Source organism: Pongo pygmaeus, chromosome 7 (assembly GCF_028885625.2).
Source record: "Pongo pygmaeus isolate AG05252 chromosome 7, NHGRI_mPonPyg2-v2.0_pri, whole genome shotgun sequence".
Lineage (NCBI taxonomy): Eukaryota > Metazoa > Chordata > Mammalia > Primates > Hominidae > Pongo > Pongo pygmaeus.
Window position 1 is genome coordinate 138,904,711 of NC_072380.2, and position 24,251 is coordinate 138,928,961.

At 39.2% G+C, this 24,251-nt stretch overlaps 1 pseudogene; it reads left to right on the forward strand.

Moving 5' to 3' along the window:
- The first annotated feature begins 2,781 nt into the window (after positions 1-2,781).
- Positions 2,782-4,431, forward strand: LOC129043047 (lysine-rich nucleolar protein 1-like; annotated as a pseudogene).
- Positions 4,432-24,251: the final 19,820 nt, after the last annotated feature.

Consider the following 24,251-nt stretch of genomic DNA (forward strand, 5'->3'; position numbering starts at 1 on the left):
CTGATTAAATTCCTTGTATTATATGTTTTTATAATACAAAATAACACTCCCTGTAATTTATCAGAGTGGTAATTTAAAATTATTTGGTTCTCTGATTAATATTGTTTCCTGCACTAGAATGTGAGTTTCATGAATTTAGTAACTAAAGGCAAAGCCCACCAGAAGGTCATGTGTACTTTTGCGTGCTTTGTATGTCTTTGAGTTGTTGATCACCCTTCTACTCCTACAGCCTACACAGTGACTGATGCATATTAATTGCTTTACAAATAGGTAACCATTGTAGTGTTGTAAACTTAGCATTAGCTTAGGGCTAGAGTGAGCAGGATTTTTTGATTGAGGAAAAATTTACACACAATGATAGTCACAGATGATAAGTGTGACATTCAATCTGAATTTTCAAATGTATTTGCCTTGTATCCAACACCCTAGTCAAGATACTGTCAAGAACATTTCAATCACACAAAAGTGGTCCTTCATGGCCCTTATCAGTCAATCTCCACTTTAGTCAACAACTCTTCTAATTTCTATTAGTTTTGTTTTTTCTTGAAATTCATATAAATCAAACCATATAGTATGCACTCTTTTATGTATGGCTTTTGTCTTAGTTCATTGTGTGTTGCTATAACAGAATACATTAAACTAAGTAATCTATAAAGAATAGAGATTTATTTCTTGGTATTCCAGAGGCTGGGAAATCCAAGGTCATGAGGCTTGCAAGTGCCTCATTGTGGCTTCATCCTTTGAAGGAAGACAGAAGGGCAAGCAAGCCGAGAATGTGAAAGAGGGGAAGGGGGCCAAACTCATCCTTTTATCGGAAACCTACTCCCAAGAAAACTAACCACTCTTCAAATAATGGCATTAATCCACCCATGAGGACATGGCTCTCATGACCTAATCATCTCTTATAGGTCTCTCCTCTCAGCACTGCTGCACTGAGGATTAAGTTTCCAACACATGAACTTTGGGGGACACACTTAAACCATAGCAGCTTCTTTCTCTTATCATTGTTTTTGCGATTATCTATGCTGTTGGGTATATCAATATAGTATATTATATTATCCTACTGATGAATATTTGGCCTGTTTCCAATTGTTGGCTAATTTAAGTAAAGCTTCTATGAATATTCTTTTACAAGTGTGTGAATAAATATGTTTAGCTCACACGGGCAAATAATTAGGGGTGAAATTTCTGGGTCATAGGCTAGATATATATTTAACTATATTAAAAACTGTCAAACCATTTTATATTCTCATGAACAACAGATGAGGGTTTCAGTTGCTCTACATCCTCATTATTTGGTTTTGTAAATAATTTAAATTTTAGCTATTCAAGCAGGTGTGAATATTCACTACATTTAATTTGCATTTCCCAAATAACCAATTATGTTGAATAATTTTTCATAAGCTTATTGTCCATTTGTATATTTTTATTAAAGTGCCCACTCAAGTATTTTATCCATTTTTATTTGGTTGCTTTCTTCATTTTTAAATTTAGGGAGTCTTTTTGTATTCTTAATATAAGCTGAATGCCAGATATATGTTACACAAATATATACTTCCAGTTTTGGCTTGCCTTTTGGTTTTTAAATCTATCCTTTGCTATTTTTCTTCTTTGTGTCACATCTGATTTTGTTCCCTTTTTCATTTCCTGGAGTTCTTTCGTATTAAGTATTTTTTTATGGGCCGGGTGTGGTGACTCATGCCTGTAATCCTAGTACTTTGGGAGGCCAAGGTGGGAAGATCACGTGAGGCCAGGAGATAACTTGGGCAAGTACCATAATAGGTACTTTGTCATGATTAGAGATTTGGAATTCCATCTTTTTCATCTGAAAAGTGTTAGACAGCTTAACCACTCTTAGCCTCAGTTTTCTAACTTAGAAAAAAAGGATTAGTGAGACTTTATTTAATATGTGTCAAGTGCCCAGACTAGTATCTAGTGGAGTTGATATTCAATGCAGTATTATGATGTAGTGGGTAAGATGATACATTCTTGAAATAGAAGAGCTGGGTTCAAATTCCTGTTCTACCATTTATTTACCTTTTGATTTGGGGCAGTTACTTTATCTTTGTCTCAGTTTTGCTCAATGTGAGAAAGGGTGATAATAGAAGTTAACCATTCAATAGTTGTTGAAAGGATTACATGGGTAAATACAGCATTTATACTGATGACAAACAGTAAGCACCCAATGTTACATGTCATCATTTTCCCTTAACGCTAGTTTTATTATTCCTATCAATACCATCACTGCTTTTACAATCAATGCCCACAATTAACAATTGCTTTCCACTTGTGTTTTTAAATAGAAACTTGGTAAGTTTGCCTTCGTGCTTTTCAATAATTTTCTTTCTGTCTTACATCTAATATTCTACAAACATCTCATGTCTAGAGATAATTGGTTAGCCTTATACCCTCCCTACACTTGATTTCTTTGCCCACATGAGTGACACTGCCAAAAATATCCTGTTTTCCCCTACTTTTGCCCGTATTCTTACATCCATTTCTTTGTGGCAAATGAAGCATCTTGTTGAGATACTTTCTTCCGGTTCTTCTCCTAAGATCTATCCCTCTTTTGGTTGTCCTTGTGCTATTCCAAAATACATGCATCCCAGGTTTCAGTTGGCCCCTTAACCACACTTAACAGGTAGTGCTTTTGCCTCAGGAGTGTCTGGAAGCTGAATGAGCACTCATTCCTATAAAAATTCAGTAACACAATAAACATTTTATTTTCGAATAGTCTTTAAGATATGCATGAAGGGGGATGGGGAAGTTTGGCCCACCGGAATGACCACCAAGACATACAAAGTAGACCTGGGCCCTGGGCTCCCAGAGAAGAAAAAGAAGAAGAAAGTGGTCAAAGAACCGGAGACTCAATACTCAATTTTAAACAATGATGATTACTTTGCCAATGTTTCTCCTATAAGAGTCACATCCCCCTCTAAGACTGTAGTCCATGGACAGGCACCTGAGATGCCTCTAGTGAAGAAAAAGAAGGAGAAAAAGAAGGGTGTCAGCACCCTTTGCAAGGAGCATGTAGAACCTGAGACCACGCTGTGTGCCAGATGGACAGAGAAGTCACCCAGCCCCAGGAAGCAGGTGCTTGGCCACTTGAAGTTCCTCAGTGGGGAGAAGAAAAAGAAGTCACCTCAGGCTATGTCCCATGCCTCTGGGGTGAAAACCTCCCCAGACCTCAGACGTAGTGAGGAGGAAATCAGAGTTGGAAAGAAACTCAAAAAACACAAGAAGGCAAAAAATAGGGGTCCAGGACCCCACAGCCTTCTCAGTCCAGGACCCTTGGTTCTGCGAGGCCGGGATGCTGTGGACACTTGCTCAGTGGGGAAAGAGGGTGAGGAACAGGCAGCCTTGGGGCAGAAACAGAAGCAGAAGAGCCCCAGGGAACACAGTGGGAAGGTGAAGAAGAAAAAAAAATTCCACCAGGAGGGAGACGTCCTCCCAGGCCACTCCAAGCCCTCCAGGTCCTTGGAGAGCAGCCCCCGTAAAGGAAGTAAAACTAAACCAGTCGAAGTTGAGGCTCCAGAATATATCCTCATAGGAGATGGCCCTAAGGCCCCCGCGAAGAAAAAGATGAAGTCCAAGAAGAAGGTCACTGAGGAGCCGGCTCTGAAAAGGAAGCAAAAAATAAGAGGAAAGAGAGTGGAGTAGCAGGAGACCCTTGGAAGGAGGAAAAAGACACGGACTTAGAGGTGGTGTTGGAAAGGAAAGGCAATATGGACGAGGCACACATAGACCAGGTGAGGCAAAAGGCCTTGCAAGAAGAGGTCCATTGCGAGTCAGGCAAAACGGAAGCTTCTGAAACCTGGAAGTGGATGGGAACCCAGTTTGGCTAGTGGGATACTGCTGGTTTTGAGAACAAGGAACAGAAACTGCAATTTCTCAAACTTATGGGTGGCTTCAAAAATCCGTCCCGGCCGAGGCGGGTGGATCACGAGGTTAGGAGTTCCAGACCAGCCTGGCCAACGTGGTGAAACCCCGACTCTACTAAAAATACAAAAATTAGCTGGGCGTGGTGGCATGTGCCTGTAATTCCAGCTACTTGGGAGGCTGAGGTGGGAGAATCGCTTGAACCAGGAAGACAGAGGTTGCAGTGAGCCGAGATCGAGCCACTGCACTCCATCCTGGGTGAAAGAGCGAAACTCCGTCTCAAAACAAACACACAAACAAACCTGTCCCCTTCGTTCAGCTGCCCACCCCCACCCCCCCACCTCCAGCACGATTGCAAGGCCCAACATGGCCCTCAGCAAGAAGGCAGCCGACAGCCTGCAGCAGAACCTGCAGCAGAACCTGTAGCAGGACTACGACCGGGCCATGAGCTGGAAGTACAGCCGCAGAGCCTGCTTTGGCTTCTCCACCACCCCCAACAAGATCTTTCATATTGACAGGAACACTTCCAAGTCAGTCAAGCTGGAAGATTAAACTCTAGAGTTTTGTCTCCCTGCCCCCACCAAAAAAGAAAAAAAAAAAAAAGATATGCATGAATGACACATTACAGGGTGCTCGTTATTCTGCTAAAAAGACCAGGTATTAGTTTTCAATTACTGTCATAACAAGCTACCACAAACTTCATGACTTAAAACAACACCAATTTATGACATTAAAGCTCTGTAGGTCAGAAATCTATTATAGGTTGCATGGGACTTAAAGTGCTGACTGTAGGCTGCATTCTTTTCTGGAGGCTTGAGGGGAGAATCCATGTTCTTGCTCATTCTGGTTGGCAGAATTCAGCTCCTTGTGGCTGTGGAACTGAAGTCCCTGTCTGCTTCCTGGCTGTAGTCTGAGGGCAGTTCCAAGCTTCTAGGGGCTACCTGTACAAGGAAATACAGGTAGTCAAGGAAGACTCACAGCCTCCTCTCTTCATCTTCAAAGCTAGTCACAAGGTCAAGTCCTTTTCACCTTGCATCTCCTTCTGTCTGATCCTTCTTCCTCTTACAGAATGGAATCCGTGGGGTTCCATGGGACCCACCCAGATAATCCCAATTAATCTTCTTACGTTCAGATCAGTTGATTAGCAACCTTAATTCCCCCTGCAACCCTAAATCCCTTTTTGCCATATATATACCATATTCACAGTTTCTGGGGATTAAGTGGACATCTTTGGGGAAGGGTCATTTCATTTCTTTTCTTTTTTCTTACCACAAACTATCAAACTATATCAGATATTCAGCTGTTGAAAGTTACTTTCTGATCCAGCCACTGCTTTAGATTCTCTCCCCACCCTGTTTAAAGCATGGACATCCTAATTGCTCACTTCCTTTATATAAAATATTGCATTATTATAACATGTACTTTCAAAATGAAAGCCTCACTCCATTCTTCTATCCATAAAAACAAAAGCTTTCCAGTTAATAGGAATGCACCTGTCAGTTATCTCACCCCCAAAAGTCTTATCTATCTAACTAGCTATCATGTATCTAAGTATCCACCATTTATCTACCTATGTGGAACTTCCATGTGGAACTGTGACTTACTTAAACCTCTTTTCTTATAAATTACCCAGTCTCGGGTATGTCTTTGTAGCAATGTGAAAATGGACTAATAATACACCTATCACACTAATATCGTCTATCTTCTATCATCTATCTATCTAATCTATTTATCTATCAACCTAACATCTATCATCTATTTATATGTCTGTCTAATCTATTTACCTACCTATCTATAATCTATCATCTATCTACCTATCTATCATTTGTCTCCTATCTATCTACTATCTCATCTATCTATTTATCTATCTACTGATATGGTTTGGCTCTGTGTCCCCACCCAAATCTCCATCTTGAATTGTAATCCCCACATGCGGAGAGAGAGACATGTCATCCCTATGTGTTGAGGGAAGGAAGCAATAGGATTATGGGCGCAGTTTCCCCCATGCTGGTTTCATGACAGTGAGTGAATTCTCATGAGATCTAATGGTTTTATGGGTGGTAATTTTTCCTGTGCTCTCACATGCTGTCTTTCACCTGCAGGCAATGTAGACGTGCCTGCTTCCCCTGCTTCCCCTTCACCATGATTGCAAGTTTGCTGAGGCCTCCCCAGCTATGTGGAACTGTGACTTAATTAAATCTCTTTTCTTTACAAATTACCCAGTGTCAGGTATGTCTTCGTATCTATGTGAAAATGGATTAATACACCTATCTATAACCTATCTATCATCTATCAGCTATCTTGTATCCATCTATTTATCCTCTACTTATCTATCATCTATTATCTATCTATCTATCTATCTATCTATCTATCTATCTCTATGTATCTCCAAATAAATGCAGCATTCTAAGAGTAATTCCTATATTAACTGCCAAGGGTTGAAAATGGAATCTTCCTGGCACTTACAGCTCTCTCTCTTTCTGTGATTACTATTATTAATACATGTCTCTTGAAGACAAGGGCTTTTCTCTAGGAGAGTGAGAACTCATGCTGAGGCCCATCCACACTCACAATCCCTTTGATTACTATGAAATTTCATATTTAATCACAGCAGTCATGATGAAAATAAAAGTTTTGTAGGATATTATACTTTGCAAAATACAAATAGAATTTTACATGAAGTCATGTGTCAATCCTGTGAGCTAGGCAAGGATCAACTTCTATACTTCCTATTTTACATTTGAAAAAAGTGAAGTTAAAGGGAGTTAATCTTGCCTAAGGTAACATAACTAGTCAGTTACAGTGTGTGAATTTGAACTCAACTCCTTTCCTTTTCACTATGCCTACGATAGTTAATTCTGCAAGTTGCTGTGATAATAAATTTCTGCTTTTGACTCTATTATAAATGTGATAGTCTAGTTTTTCATTAAGATGATAAAAAATGTCATATATATGTATGATATACTGACCACCAAAATCTGTTTTCTAAAACACAGTTAGCTCACTTTGTATATATATTTTGAATTTAATTCCACACAGTTTATACTTCCTACTACCTTTCTAATATAATTTTTAGATGTTTCTTTACTTTTAGGCTGTGTGTAGTCTCTTACATTTTTTCCTTCTTCTTTACCTTCTTATGATTCTACATGGATCTCCGTGTCTTCTGTGTCTTGCTCCTTCCTCCCAAGAAGAAAAGTAATTTGTTAAATACATTCACACTAGAGATACAGAGTCAGATAGAAGAAACTTAATTCAAGTTGGTAGCAAGTGGTAAGAAATACTTGAACCCAGGTGGGTTTAACACCAAAACCATGTTCTATCTCACTGTATTGCAACATGATGCTTTAAATAATTCTCCACATGGCCTGGTTTCCAGTATTTTTAACATATGTATTACCATTGTCCCAAATTCCAGATAGTTCATGTTCCTCTTAAAATGTTATCCTGGGCCTGGCATGGTGGCTCACACTTGTAATCCCAGTACTTTGAGAGGCACAAGTGGGCAGATTATGAGGTCAAGAGATTGAGACTATCCTGGCCAACATGGTGAAACCTCGGCTACTAAAAATACAAAAAAAAAAAAAAAAATAGCAGGGTGTGGTGACATGCACCTGTAGTTCCAGCTACTCAGGAGGCTGAGGCAGGAGAATTGCTTAAACCTGGGAGGTGGAGGTTGCAGTGAGACGAGATCATACCACTGCACTCCAGCCTGGTGACAGAGCAAGGCTCCATCTAAAAAAAAAAAAAAAAGTTATCCTGAACTGTTCCCTTTTCCAGATGTGTATTAATCAATGCCAAATTTACCCTAAGATCGTTACCTTACCATGAACTTGGTATGGGTCTTCTATGACTCCTGCTTAAGACTTCAAAGCTTTATAATTAGTGGTGACAAATTTGACTCAGATAGTTAACTAGTAATCGTCCAAACTTCTTGGATCTTTTTTCTATCTGAACTCTGGTTAAATGACACTCTCTCATTCTCAATTTGGACAATTGGTTATTTGGACTAAAATGCAGGGCATGGCATATGACTCAATTAACTGCTAATTTCTTGGTGTTATCCTATTATTCGGATCTTATAGACTTTGAAGGTTGTTACTCTGTTTTGTTAAAAATCAATTTTTTTTTCTATTTTCTCCCCCTCACTCAATTTTATGTAAATAGAGTCCCAACCAGATATCTCTTTCTTTATTCAAATAATAGAAAATGAGGTATAAGTGTCTGATGACAGTTTAATATGTTATCTCACACAGTCCTGTCCAGAATTATTTTCATTTAAATAAAAGAATATTAAAAAAAAACACTTTAAAGAGGAAGGAATGGATCTGATTAGAATACCAGCATCAGCCGAACATGATAAATCTAATTAAGAACCCCAATTTTGTTGCAAAAGAGATTTAAGGTAACTTGCATAATACAGAGCAAGATATAACAGATTAAAATTAGGGGTAAAAAAATAAAGAGAAACAAGCCAGGACCTACGAATAGCAAGGATGAGACTAAATGTGCATATTATAAATACTTATTATGTTCCAAAAATTATTTTATAAGAGTTGGCAACTAAAAGGAAATTTTAAAAACTCTGCCTGTTACATAGTTCACAGTGTTTATAAGATATAAATAGATTTGTTCTATTCTTATTGCTGGGAGCAGACAGAAATTTCTCCCCAGGATCCTCAGAAGAGTACAGTGTGTGATGTAATGATTAATGTGCTCAACAACACACTCTCAGTAGACTCAGGAATGAGTACAGTGAGCTGTGTCTTCCTATAGCCACCCTCAACAGAGTTTGATCATCTCCCACAAAGACAGTTCAGTAAAAGGGCAAGGCAGTAAAAATAATCCCCTAAGGAATTGATCGGATGCACTAAGGTACAGGCTTCCAAGTTGATTGAGTCTAAACTGGGGATATATTTCAGCCATTCAGGTAGATTGTGTGGCTATCATACCCTTTAGGAGATTCTTTGCTGTATCCAGCAGGACTTTGGACAAATAAGAGGCAGCAATGAGTTTCATATTACGTTAGCTAATCATCACTTGGAAGGAAGTTTTATTCCATGCAGCCAGTTAAAAAGACCCATGTGCCTTGTAGACAACTGAGCTTGTGGCTGGGCTGACATGAGCTTCATTAGTTAATTTCTTGGAAGTCAAAAAGGTTGAGCATAGTGAAATTGATCACCTTTGCTTAAAAACTTTATTGCCAGGCAAGACTCTTGTGTCAGCTGGAGAGCTTCCCTCTGTTTAGGAGTTCATAGACATTTCTAGCACAGAGGACATCATTAGGAGGTCTTGGAAAGGAATGGGGCAAATAGTACACCCCTGACTTGCAAAGGTCCTTGCTCTGTGTTGAAGCATTTTATTAGCACAGCCCCTCGATATCATCAAATTCTTGGCATCCAGGGTCTTTGATCTTTTTAGTTCCCTGGTGCCAAATTGTCTGTAGCTTCAATTTCCTTTTATAAAGCCCAGAGTTTCTTTCTTTCTTTTCTTTTTTTTTTTTTTTTTTTTGGTTTTTTTTTTTTTTTTGAGACAGTCTCACTATGTTGCCAAGGCTGGAGTGCAGTGGCATGATCTTGGCTCACTGCAACCTCTGTCTCCCTGGTTCAAGCAATTCTCCTGCCTCAGCCTCCTGAGTAGCTGGGATTACAGGTGCCCGCCACTATGCCTGGCTAATTTTTTTTTTTTTTGTATTTTTAGTAGAGACAGGGTTTCACCATGTTGACCAGGCTGGTTTCAAACTCCTCACCTCAAGTGATCTGCCTGCCTTGGCCTCCCAAAGTGCTAGGATTATAGGTATGAGCCACTGTGGCCCACCAGAGTTTCTTTTCTTCTCTTGTGAGGCTGAGGAAACTGCTACCCCTGGCATTCACCAAGCCGAACTGTGTCTTACCTTGCAGAGCTTTGTACACACCACAGTGATAGCACTTTGCCTGGCATGGTGGTGGGTGTCTGGGGAGGAAGGTGAAGAAGAGACACACTCCTTCCCTTGCTCTGCATGCACGTTTCCCTGGGGGACATCTACCCTGCTGGACTCAGGACAGTAAATCACACAATCTCAGGAACTGTCTCATAGTTGATTTCATCTAAAGGCACATGAGAAAGTGTTTTTAAAGAGACTGACCAGTAACTCTGAAATCCCAAATCACTGCGCACTAATAGGCACCAACTCTGCCTAACATACAAAGACAGTGTTGACATGCCTGCTGGGGCTGCCTTTCCTCAGGTCCTCTTACGTCTCTATTTTTCCAACTGTAACTGGGAACAGTGACACCTTTTCTCAGCATTGTTTTGAGTATTTCAGGCATTAACATATAAGTAAAGTGTCATTTTGATACAGTGCCTCACCTTATCTCTATTTATATCAAGATATTTAATCATTTCTAACTATCTTGTTTTTTCCTTTCATCTTGAATTTTTGAAATTAAGATAAACTTAAAAATCCATATCTACATTTGATGTTAGTGTTTCCTTTTCAAAAATAAATTAATAATGGATCTTACATTCAATAGCTTCTTAAAAATGAGGAATATTATGACAATACATAAGTAGACAGATAAAGTGTATCACTTTTGTAGCCTCAAACCACATTGATTCGTGTATAACAACTAAAGGAAGCAGTGTGCTTTGTGGGAGAACAAGCAGAGGCTTTGAAGTTACAACATATTTGAAAACTAGCTCTTTCCATTTGAGCAAGTTATTTATTATATTTAATCTCTTTGAGGCTCAATATTCTTGCCCATAAAAATGGAAATGCAGTTACATATAATAATATGTATTTAATTAGGGGTTAAAATAACATCTAGTTAGGGTTTGGCACATAGTAGATATTCAGTGCATAACTATAATTTTGAGCTAGCAACGTGCTAAATTTTGTGGGGGCTACAAAGATGAATGGAAGGAAAGGAAATTAGACAGTAATTTTTGATTGTTTATTTTCTATTAGGCTCTGTGGTTGGTATTCTATGTATGCTCATCTTAACACTCCTGAAAAGCTATAAGGAATTTTTTTAATATTTCCCTTTAACAGGTTAAGAAACTGTGGCTTACAGACGTTACATAATTTATTCGGGATCAGTTCTTGCCCTGAAGGAGTTTGTATTCTAATTGGAGACAGGAGTAAAATGCATCTGAAGATCCACGAAGCTGTACAATGTAAAAGAGGCATCATAAGGACAGACATGGCATCTCTAATTGAGTAAACACAGAAAATAAGGACCAGGGAGTTAGAAGGAGAAATCTTCCTCAGTTAAAGTGCTTATCAATCAGGATTGGCTGCCTTATGCTGCCATAACAAACAACCTGGTTGCTGGTTAATTTCAGATCAACCTGGTTGTTAAAAGATGTGCTTTTAGCTCATGGCCATCAGAGGTTGGAGATATCATAGTTGCTTAAGAAACCAGGTTGATGCAGAAGCCACCATCTTTGATTTTGTTGGTTACTCTGCCAGAGAGATATAAGAGCCCTGGAGAATCTTATAATTAATTAATGTAGTAAATGCTTGGCAATTGAATGCTGTGGCCTAGAGTCGCTTCCACTTTCAAGCTATTGGACATACCAGGCATGGCGGCTCATGCCTGTAATCCCAGTACTTTGAGAGGCCAAGGCAGGAAGATCTTTTGAGGCTAGGAATTTGAGATCAAGTTATTTGACAGAACTGGTCATGTGACCCTTGAAAACATAAAGGGGCCAGGGATCATACGTCTACCATGTGCCTGGTAAGAGGCAGATCTGGAAATAGCTGGTGAGTGGCAGTAATAATTAACACACAAGAGCCTAGCATAACTTGTGTTTAATGATTTTTACAAATAATTATTTTAAGTATCATATTTAAGCATTAGTATCAGTTCTGATTGAAAAGCCTTAGTTCTGGTTGAAAATTGCCCTACTGAAAGGATGTTTGTGCATGTTTAATGTAGGTGTGCTTCTTACTTGTGTCCACTACCCATACACATTAGATTAATCCCTTATAGCCATCACTACTGATTTTCTTTCAAACCTTTACTAAGCACTTGCTGGTAGCACTTGCCATATCTGTCTGAAACCCTGCTTATTATGCCTTCCCCTCTGATCATGGGAAGTAATTTATCCAATAAAATTTATTAAGTAGTTTCTGTTTACATAACACATTTACAGGGCACCTTGGAAATGACAAAACAATATATGATTATACTAGAAACATTTGTCTCACCATCTGCCCTCTACAGGGTTGCTTAGGCCAGAAACTAGAGAGAGATCTTGAACTCTATTTCCTCTTCTTCACCATATATGCAATTAGTCCTCAAGCTCTGTCGACTTAACATTTTTCAAATATTTGATGCACATTGGAATCATTTGGAATTTTTTTTTTAAATACTGGATCTGATCTCAAGAGAGTCTTATGTTATTGGTCCAGAAGAGGCCTGGGCATTGAGGTTTTTATAGGCTTTCAGGTGATTCTCAAATGCAGTCAAATTTGAGATCCAAGAAGTCTCAGTTCTTTCTTTTTATCTTTATTCCCACCACCCACTTTGGTGAAACTTCCTCTAATCTCTAATGCAGATTACTTTAGAAATTCCCTATCTGAGCCCCCTGGCTCAGTCTGGGCTAGGGGCCCCAGGACTGTGTTCCCACTACACTCGGTCCTTATACAGACTGTGCTTATATTCTATCTTTATCGTTTATCTCTTCTGTTGATTATGAGAATCTTGAGGGAGCAGTCAATATCTATGCCTGACCTGTAGTTCACAATATGGCAAATAAAAGGTGCTCAGAGCTAGAACTCTGCAAACTAAATGCTCTCTTTGCCATCTGGCTTCCTGTTAGGTTCTGCCAGCAGGGGCACCAGAAGGAGATAGACAGAATTTTGGGGAAAAGGAACTTGTTCCTTGTCTTCTCGCTGTTCCTGTTACTATTACCATGGCAGCAGCTTTTAACTTCTGCATTATTAATTGGTTTGAGTGTTTAACTTCTTTTTTCACACTCTGAACCAGCCTCTTCAGTGTCTCCTCCTACTGTTTACGTATCACTCCCAGAGAAAAATTCTGATGGACTATTTGGGTCATGGGCCATCCCCTGGGCCAAACACTCCTTGCCAAGAGAAGGAGTTCTGTGCTTGGCCAAGCCTCTCTGGCCATGACCACTACTGTGGCAGGGACAATGTCTATCTGACACTGGAAGAAGAGCCATGGGAAAGAGTGCTGGGGAAGCAAAAATATCAGCTACCTCAACTGACTTTAAGGTAGAAGGGGGAAACATTTCCAGCTTCCAAGGAATCTTAGATATTGAGTCAGCTTTCAGTCCCAAAGTAGCAATACTTACCCTTTCACATAGAGCTTCAGGTTCCTTATGTTAATACTTCCTTATTATTATTATTTTTACTATTACTATTATTTAGAGATAGGTTCTCGCACTTTTGCCCACGCTGAAGTGCAGTGATGTGGTCATAGCTTACTGTAGCTTTGAACTCCTGGGCTTAAGCCATCCTACCACCTCAGCCCCCTGAGTAGGTGGGACCACAGGCTCACCACCATGTATTACTTCCATTTATCGCCGTATCCTAACTCTAGGAGTTCCCAGACATACCCGGATGGCACAGATTCCAGGGCTTAAGGCTCTGTTGGGGCCTGATAGACAGAAGCATGTTCAACATGATAAGGAAGCAAAGAGGCCTGAATAAATAATTGCTTGCTGGATTTCAGAAAGCCTTTAGAGAAGACATTTGAACGAGATCCTAAAAAATCAGTGGGCATGAGAAAAAAGGAGATCATAGAGGATTCTGAACTATGAAAAAAGCAAATGCGAAGAAGAATGGAGGCATGAAAAGGCATAATGGGATTTGGAGAATCATTTTGTGTGGCTGAGTATAATATGTATGAGGTAGGGGCTGATGAGTCTGGAAAGACAGATTGTGGCCAGATTGTGATGGGCTTGCGATGCCATCAATTCTCTTGGAAAACATCTGCTTCCCATGCGCTGGCCAAAGCTACAACCATTTTCACACATACATTATTACGGGGCTCTTTTTTTGCAAGTATGCCTGGAATCAGCTTGCTTCAAACAGCCCAAGGCCAATGAGAAGATACCTGGGAGGTGAAGGGCATAGGAATGAAATGAGCATTTTCAAATTTGTTACTTTAACGCATTTCAGATTTCAGTTCAATATCTTCAAGCTGTTGCAAAGCTACAGTGAGCTTTTCATCCTTAGTATTTCTGCACCTGCATGTTTCCATGCCCACTGCTGGGTCAGGCTCCATGTAGTCCCAGAAATGGCAGAAGACAGGGCTGGGAATTCAGGTAAGAGAACAAATCTGCCTGAGGCTGACTCATCTGAAAACCGAAATATGTAAACAAAGTTTAGCTGCAATGGAGCAGTTGGAGTACAAATAGCTGTAGGCGTTGGAACAATATAATAAGGCTGAAAGTGATGCTGAGACTTATACATTATTTCTAAGTAAAAAATAAAGGGCAAGACAGAGAAAAAACCCCAGCATTTTAGAAATGCATTTAGGGAAATGTTATCACAATCTGCACACTGCTGCATATCTTTCTGAACCACCAACACCTGATTTCCCCAGGCTGGGTTTAAAGCTGTTTATGATTATCCTCACCTTGCTTTTGTGGTTAATTAATTATACCTTTGCCTGGTAGCACGCCAGTTTGAAAATAAGAGATGGGGTGGGAGGTGATGATGATTAAAAGCTATTTGCAAACTCAGAATTTCCTGAACTAAACATTGCAGGAAAAGCAAGGATGAACTGGAAATACTCCTGACCCTAGGACTAGGTGAACTTGGCTAGTTGCAAGTTGTAGGATGTGGAGTAGAGTGACCAACTCATCCTTGTTAGCCATGGATTGTTCTAATTTTAAAACCAAAAGTCCCATTTCCTGGCATGCTGCCAGTTTCAGGCAAACTAGAACATCTGGTCACCCTAGGGAGGGTTGGAGATTTGGCTGACCGAAGTTTAATAAGACAAGGGAAGGTCAAAGTTTGAAGAGAATGACGGATGCCTCAGGAGATGGTGTAGAGACGGAGATCAGCCTGTATGGAAAGGTACAATGCCCAGGGAGGCACGGAAACAGGCAGTCAGAGAGATATTAAGAAAAACTAACTGAGATCCAGAACAAATAATACTTCTAAGTCTAAGCAGGGAACCCACAATCGGGTGGAGTCGGGGGATTCACACTGTGCAGAGGTTCTAGGGAAGGTCTTTAATTCTTGAAGAAGAAACTGGAGATAGCAGGCAGGGATACATTTCCAGAGTGTAGGTATTAGATTTCTCAGTAGGTTTGCAGAGAAAGAACAGAAGTTTGCATAACTGAAGTGTTCATTGGCTTTCTACTGGTCTGAGGATAAAACCTAAGATCTTTACTTGGACATGAAGAGCTTTCTGATCCATCCTCAGCAATCTTCACATCTTATTTCTCACCATTCTTTCATTCCAGTCATATTAAATCACCTGCAGTTTCTCAATCATGTCAGGTTGACCTGGGCCTTTGTATATGGGGTGCCCCTTCCACTCATACTAGCTTTCCCTATTCTTTAGGATTCAGCTCAGATGTCCCCCAGCCCCACTCTCGTCCTACTCTCAACTCTTTCCTGACTTCCTACAGTGGGTTTTAACATCTCCTCAAAGTAGAATGCAGAGGGATTATTGCTCAGTTTTGGCTAGGGAAGCTCCAAGTAGCCCCGGAAAGTCAAGGTGCCTGATAAGTTACTGGAAGTCTCACTGTGGCCTTCCAGTAGAAATAGTTTCAAATGAGCATGAATGCCTAAATTGCTGATATCCCTGTTGCAGCTCCAGATCCTTTTGACTTATCAACCCAGAGGTAAGGCTGCAGTGCAAGATTTTTTATAGCACTATTAGTACTTTGGCAGGGGTAAGGGGATCGGGAAGTGGGAGAGGCAGAGCTTGTAATATGCATTGTAAAAGAGTGTCACAGCATCCCTGGCCTCTACCCACCAGATACTAATAGAACCCTGCAAGTTATGACAGCCAGAAATGTCTCCAGACATTGTCAACTATTCCGTGGGGGATAAAATTTGCCCTAGGTTGAGAACCACTGTCCTAGTCTGAAGGAACCTCTTGTGGAACATTGGCAAGACCCTTACTGAGCAGAAGCCTAGCACCCTGAGCATCCATGAGAAGAAAACATTTGTGATCTATGGGCTCAATGAAGACTTATGGAGGACTTCAGGTGAGCACTACACTCCCTTTGGTGACTTTTCCAGATGACCTGTGATCTACATTGGTCCAACTGCATAGCCCTTATTTGCTATTTTAAGAGTGGATCCTCCATTGGCCAGGTGTGGTGGCTCATGCCTATAATCCCAGCACTTTCGGAGGCCAAGGCAGTTGGATGACTTGAGGACAGGAGTTCAAGACCAGCTTGGCCAACATGGCAAAAGTCTGTTTCTACTACAAATACAAAAATTAGCCAGTGTGGTGGTGGGTGCCTGTAATCCCAGCTACTCAGGAGGCTGAGGCATGAGAATTGCTTGAACTCAGGAGGTGGGGATTGTAGTGAGCCGAGCTCACAGCACTGCACTCCAGCCTGGGCAACAAAGACAGACCCTATCTCAGGAAAAAAAAAAAAAAAAGAGTAAAGCCTCCCTCATCTCAGTGTAACTCAAATCTAATGTAGAATCAAGAGACGATTTTCAGTCTATCATTGAAAGTATGAGTGTGTCTCTTCTAGACTCTAAATACTCCAGAGTAACAGCCAATTATTATGTTTTAATTTAAGATTTTTGTGTCTCCCATCCAGGATCTAGAAGGAAGCTTTGCATGGATTAGATAATTCAGTAATGTTTATCAAATCAAAGTTGGGAGTCAAAAGAGAATTTGGAAGCTTTGATCATCAGGAAAGAAGATGGAGTTTATTGACCCATTGGAAGAGAAAAGCCACTTTTCTGTAAAGTGTAAGGCGTGGTATCCAAGGCTACACTCTGGAGATGACCATAGGCTTCACCTGGGAGTTGTGAGAAATGCAAACGCTCAACCCAATCCCAGACCCTCTGAATCAAAAGTTGCATTTTAAAATATGCCCTGTGCACATTAAGCTTTAAGAGGCATGGTTTTAGAGCACAGGCTTTGTATCCCTGGAATCAAAGTTCAAGTCCTTCACTTATCAGCTATATGAACTTAAGCAAGACATGTGAAGTTTTTGAGACTCACTGTTTCTATCTGTGAAACAGGCATATTCATAGTCACTACCTACTAGAGTTGTGAAGTTCAAATGAACAAAAAAGAATATTGGACACAAGTCACGGTGCCTGACTTTATAGAGTAAGAGTTTAATTGTTTGATGCTATTATTTTCTGAAATTTCCATCTCTTCATTCAGGAAAAATTGTTGGTTGGACAACGGACAGTCACCTCCTATCAAACCCATAATTTGAAGATTGACTAAGTCACCTACTTTGCATTCAGATGTTGATAATTATCAAGCCAGCCTAGGTTAAAACAAGTTTTCAACCTTTTACAAATATATTTTTTTAAGAATTGTGTATCTTGGGGACAAAACATTATAATAAGGTTAATGAGAAAAGGAGCAACACAAATCTGTTTTCATTAATCTTAACAGAGCTTTAATCACAGCACAGGGGGAAACAGCTGCTCTGGAAGGGAGCCTAGGAGCAGATCAGTAGAAGCTGATTATCCATTAATGAGAGGGCTGTGGTGGGGAGCCCTGGTGGAGAACCCACCAGACTCAATCCTGCAAGCTATTTGCTGAAGAGGTGGTGTATATGAATCGCTTGATTGATGTAAAAAATTCAAAACAGATTCTTCTCAGCAGCCTGGGGACTGTCATACATCACTGATCTCTTATCTGTTTATGTTAAGGAAATAGCATCCTTCAGTAAGTAAATGTGTGTGGTATTTAATTAAACTCATTGCTGAGCTCTGTGTGTGTGTGGCTAGTCCTCATTTGGGGATTATCGGACTGTTGCATTTTGCCTTTTTTCTCATTTTTTCCTTCTTCTAGCATTTCTTCCTCCAGCTCAGAATTGCAGGAGCTTTATGTTATATGGAGCATCATGGGAAGTACTTTAGTATTTTTTTATTGCACACATTATTTAGAAAAGGAAACTGAGGCTCAGAGAGCTGAAGTCACTTGTCCAATGTCCTCTAGCTCAAAGAACTATATTATTTAAACCTAGGTTCTGGGTGGTTTCATAGCCTAAGCTTGCAACCTCTTATGCAATACGTGTATAAAGTAAAAACTAACTATGGTATATTGCGGTGGTTCTCAGAGTTAGTCCCCAGACCAGCAGCATCAGCATTGCCTGGGGAATTGTTAGAAATACAAATTGTTGGGCCCTGCCACAGATGTATCAGAAACTTAGGAATGCAGCCCGGGAAGCCCTCTGAGTGATTCAAATGGATGCTAAAGCTTGAGAGCCATTGATATTTAGTTGGTATGCTAGGTGCTAAGAATTTAGAAAGGCAAAAAAAAAAAATAGGTTCTTTGATTTTGGGGAGTTCAGAGTCTAGTAGAGAAGACTAAAATATAAAGACAATTATAATAATATTTTATTAGTGTATTATAAGTGTAGTGAGATAGTATACACAAAAAAATAGGAAAGTGCGGATTAAGATACTAACCTGGGTGGGGAGTGAAAGCTTATTGGAAAACGTGGTGCTTAAACTGAATCTTAAAGCATGAGAAGTCTCTGGCTGCAGTGACAGGAGAAAGTATTTTAGGCAGGGGGACAGCATAAACAGAAGATGAAATGAACACGAATACTGTCTATGAAACAACAGTCACTTTGGGGATGCTGGAGTAGGAAGTATAATGAAGGAAGCAGTGATGAGTTCATGTGGCGGACAGTGAGCTGCCCTCTGTTACTCTGAAATTTGACCCCCACCTGCTGAAGCTCAGGAGTTTGGCTTCTTGAAGCCCTGGCTTGGATATTTTACAGTCATTTGTCAATTTATGGCATTTACAACTGGCCTGTGGTTCCAGATGAGGGGCACCACATATCACAAAGGCTTGTTCTTCATGATCTGTTGAGCACCCAGTAATTCATGCACGTTATTTATACCACCCACTCATTTCTCCTTCTTTCTCATGAAGTCGTCCATGCCATTAACATTAGTTAGCAGACATCAAGCTGCCTAGTGGATAAAATGTTGTTTGACAAGGGCTCAGTGGCTAGGGATGTAACTCATAGTTTATGTCATAAATTTCAACTCAATTATTTGTTTTCCCAGGTAATCTATCAGTGAATAATATACCCACATCACAGGACTTTGGCCTGTGAATTTGGTCTGTTTTCCAGACCAGTATTTTAGCATGGGCATGGGTGACATTTGAGCACTTAAAATAAAATAATGCAGCTACATTCTCTCTGGCATGGTGAATGAACGTGGAATTGGGAATAAGAGAGACCAAGTTTCTAGCCCCAACTCTGTACTTTACAACTGTGTCCACTAAATGACATTGGAAGGCATATTTGTTTAATCCTGTGAAGCTTCATTTTTAAAAAATCTGTACTGGCTCTCCAAAATGTGCCTGGAAGTTGCTACAATTCTGAGAATGTCTGAGAAGCTCCCCAACAGTCTTAGTCTGCAGCCACGAAGCGAATAATTCTCAGCAATTTTCTAGGAAGCTGCTTTGATACTCACATGTGCATGTTCATCTGGCAGCCACCACCTCCAGAGAATAAAGCTTCCGATTTACTTCCACTTTCCAGACTCCACAGATGTTCCTCTCCTTGGCAAAATGTAGCCCAGATCTAAACATGGAAGGTGATTCTGAGACATGTAGTTGGCAACCTTAGCAGGACATAGTGGTGCCACCCGGTTGATAACAGACATCTCAGCCCACTTTCCACTACACAGAAGCCAAATGATCTTCTTTAAATCCTAAAACAGAGTATTTCACAACCAGGCTTCAAATGACTCAATGGCTTCCCATTTCTCTTAGGATAAAACCCAAATTCATCCGGACGGCCTGAAAAGCTTGTCCAGCCTATCTCTTCAATTTCATCTAATTCTAGCTTTCCCTTTCATCATTATGTACAGACAAACTGATTTTTATTCCTTTTTTTTACACGCCAAACATTTTACCACCTCAAAATTCTTACAGTTATTGTTCCTTCTGTTAAGAATATCTTCCACCTTGATTTTTCTTATCTTTTTATCTCAACACTCTGAAGAGTCCTCCCCCAGTTTCTTTCTGTCACCCCTTTTGTTTTCTTCAGTGGATTTATTGCAATCTGCTCTTTTTGTGTGTTTAGTTATTATCTGTCATACTCACTGGAATATAAGCTCAGTGAAAGCTGGTACTATATTTATCAATTGCCCCCCTAGTTCTCTGTCTTGGCTTAGTTACCAGTTATCCTCTTGGAACACAGATCATCATAGGCTGAATTTGCTGCTTCAAATAATCAGAGGGCATCAGTTTTTTTAGTGCCCAAGAGCCTATAGTTATTGTACCAGACTTAATGAAAGTACAAAGCAGATAAGGGCAAGACGTGCTCTTTGCAATGCTTAAACAGTTTTAGTATATCTCAAGCAAAGAATCCTAATAAATCCTAATAAAACCAAAATTCTACAGCTTTTTACTATTGGTGTTCTACAACCTCTCTTTCCTCTCACTACCTAGAATAGTCAGAAATCTCAATTTATCAACCCTGGTGTCATCATCAGGACTGGACTGTGGACTGAAAGGAGAAGATAAATACCAATAATGATTACCAAATGTTGAATAACTATCATATGTCAACAATATGATAAATTATTTATGAACCTCACAATATTGCATGGAAAATAATTATCTCACTTTTCCAAATTATTTTTATAATTTTTCTAATTTTTAAAATAATTTTCTAATAATTTTTAAAAATTATTTTTATAAAAGTTAAGAACTTGACCAAAGTCACAGAGGTTATTTGAGGTTAAACTAGGGTTTAAATCTTGGTCAGTTTGGTTCTAACGCCCAAATTTACTTCCCTGTTTCTGCCGTATTCTAGGTCTCTTTTGATTTTATAATACGTTGCATTCGTGATAGCATTATTTATCTCCCCCTGTATTCACACTCTTTGTCCTTTTACTCTGGGTTAAGCTGTAAGACTGCTGTTTAGACTGGCTTTGGCCAACAGAATGAGGTAGGAGTTCTAGATCTGAGCCTGGGCCTCACATGAGTATGCTCACCCTCTTATTTGTCTGCCTAGACTAGCTCTTCGGTTTAGGAGAGAATGAGAGACACATCAATGCAGAACCATCCTCAACTAGACCCAGCCATGCTTCTCCAACCCCCGAAAAGGCTATACTCATGTGAGAGCTCATCCAAGTACAGCAGAACAGCCCAGCTGAGCCCAACCAAGATCAATGAAGCCTCAGGAAACCAAACACAGTCAATAAGCCCAACCAAGGTCAGCAGAACAGTCTGGCTGAGCCCAGCCTGGATGAGCCAATTCCTAGCTGATTCATACACTCAAAAAAAATGATAAATGATTGCCATTTTAACCATGGTATGCTGGGGTTGTTTCTTTCACAGTAATAACAAATTGATACAGACACTAATTAGCTCTGCAAATGTGCTTAAAAATAATGCTTACAACCATTTATTAAGACTTTATGTATGAGACACAGTGCAGAACACTTTACATTTATTATCCCTTTAGATCTTCTTCAAAACCTCTCTGAGGGTTTCACAGATGGGAAAAATTAGAGGAATAGAAATGAAATAACTTACTCAAGTTTACACAGCTTGTTTAAGTGGCAGAGTTGGAATTTGAACATAAGTCTATCTGGTTCCAAAGTTATTCTTTTTTTGTTTTACCAGGTTGACTTTATTCATAATCTAGACTTCACATAGAAAATAATCAGCTTGTGAATATGACTGAGTTCTCTGGGTCCATTTTCTTCAACTACAAACTAGAGGAAACTAAATATCTTTTTTTCTTCTTACTTTCTTTGGTTCTATTTCCTACATACAAAAGTTATTTGAGGGCAGTTGGAGTTAAAGCATGTATGCAGTTTGATGATAATGGTGATGATGATGACAATGACAATATATATCACAGAGATGAAAGCATGGACATACTTTTTCCAAGAAAGAGAACTAAGATGATTGTTGCAAGTGAGTGTAAAAATTAACTCTGAAAACTTACATGTAAAACAGAGGAATAAATCTGGGTCACACAATCTTCCTTCCTAATGCAATAAACAACAACAACAACAGCAAGAAAAAAGTGTCAGCCAAGAATATCAAATTTATCAAATAAGCAAGAAACTAGATATAATGTGGGGCTTCAAAGAGCAGATTTCAAGATCTCAGCAGAGGCACATGCCCTTGTGCACTCTTCTGTTCTCTCTCCTGTCTCTATTTGCAACACATATACAAAGGACATCTCTCTATATATATCTATATCTCATACACATAAACTATCACATATGTGCCATTATATGTATATATATTCACATACATATTCCATATAAAATATGGATTCAATAATTAAGAGTTAAAATATGACTAAAGAGAATAATATGAAAAAGGAGACAGGTGACAGAACAATACCATTGTAGAACTAATATGTAAATTAGGAACAACAAGAAACAGATGAGACATATGAGGAAATTGAAATTAGTTACAAAAGAAAGCTTTGTGATAACATAGGAATTGTCAATAAAGGACTCTTAAAAAATAAAAAGTTCTTAGAGACTTCACAATACATAGTGTGGTTACATCCAACAGACCTACAGCCACCCAAGCATAAAGGGAAAGTTGCTTATAGGGAGGAAAATCAAATTTGCCTCAAAGTTCTCTGTAGCACCAATTATGACAGAAGACAATTGAGCCAAGTTTGCACAATTCTAAAAGAAAATTAAACACAGTCAAAAAGTATATCAAATAAAAAGCCACAGGGAGATATTCTTGAACAAGAGCCCTTCTTAGCAAAAATAATTGATGATATCCTGTAAACCAAAAAGGCATTGTGAAGAGAACTAGCAAAGTAGTAAAGAAATATGTGTAAGCAGTTCAGAAATACTTTTGCTGCCAGTGCAATTCCTTTATCTTTTGATAAGTTAGAAAAAGTATTTTAAATAATATGAAAAATAGTCCATAACAGAAATATTTTAAGGCATACAGATTATAAGATAGTTATACAATTTTTATTCTCATGGCTATATTAAGATAGATATCTTGAATGCTATGTAATGTTAATTATTAATATTTTTAGATGTGGTTTTAGATGATTTTATTAACTTGTTATTTGTTGCTATTTCTTGATTTTTGAAAATACGTACATGTAAATATATAGTTAATTCATCATTGTTATATTTAAAGAGCAGAAGAAAAAATTAGATCTTAACTTACTATAAGTAAGCTATAAGTAAGAGATGGTAGAGATGGAGAAATAGAAAAAGCAATAAAGAAAACTTTCTGTAAGTGTGGCATGGTAAAAGGAGCGTTCTCCTTCTATGAGCATCTGTTACCTAGTAGATATTAGGAAAATCTGATTTTCCTCCTTATAAGCAACTTTCTCTTTATACCTGGGTGCCTAGCAGGTCTGTTGCAGGTAACCACACTATTGTCAAGTCTTGAAGAATTTCTCTCTTTTTATTGATCATCACTATGATATCACAAAGCTTTCTTTTGTAATTAATTTCAACTAGGTCTCTTGCTTTACTCTCTATAACTTAGTTCCATCATCTACATGGGTGGGGATATGTTGTTACCTCAGAGTTGGCTGTAATAATGAAATGAAACAATGTATGTGATAAGGTCAAAACAATTTTATGAATATGTTCACTTGTCTTCTCCCCTTCCCGACAAGCAGGAGTGTTCTGATTTTCCAAGACAAATCTTGGATTAAAGGATAGTTAATGGAGAATACAGTGAAGAGAAAATGGAAAATAGCAGGGAGTACAGACCGACTGTGGTAGTGGAATTGGTTGCATGTGTTTCATTTCTTTAGAAAAAAATGTGTCCAAATTACTGTCTGCAAGTGTATCCTCCCAGTTCCCTTTCGTGTGGTCTAGGGTGGGGCTGAAATCTGGACTTGGGAGGTGGCACATATCTGCTTGTCCACAGTGATTCAGAAATAAACAAGTGGCATAAGTCAGATGGAACAGAGAGATGCCAGGGTCTTTGAAGGGCCTGAGGAAGATGATCTTTCTCTTCTGAATCTGAATCTAAGACATTGAAGCCTGGAACCACTCACCTCTGCATCTTGCCAATCAAAGGGAGAAGGCTCCCGAGAGTGGAACCAACACAAAGCCAATTATCAGGAGGAAATAATTCAACCCATTGGATCCAGCAGGGCTCAACTATATGTTACGTGAGCTAATTAATCCCCTGTTATTTGCAAGAGGAAGAGTTGGTTTAGCTATTTGCAATGCAAAGAGTCCTAATTGAACAGATGGGATTGTTTCTCTT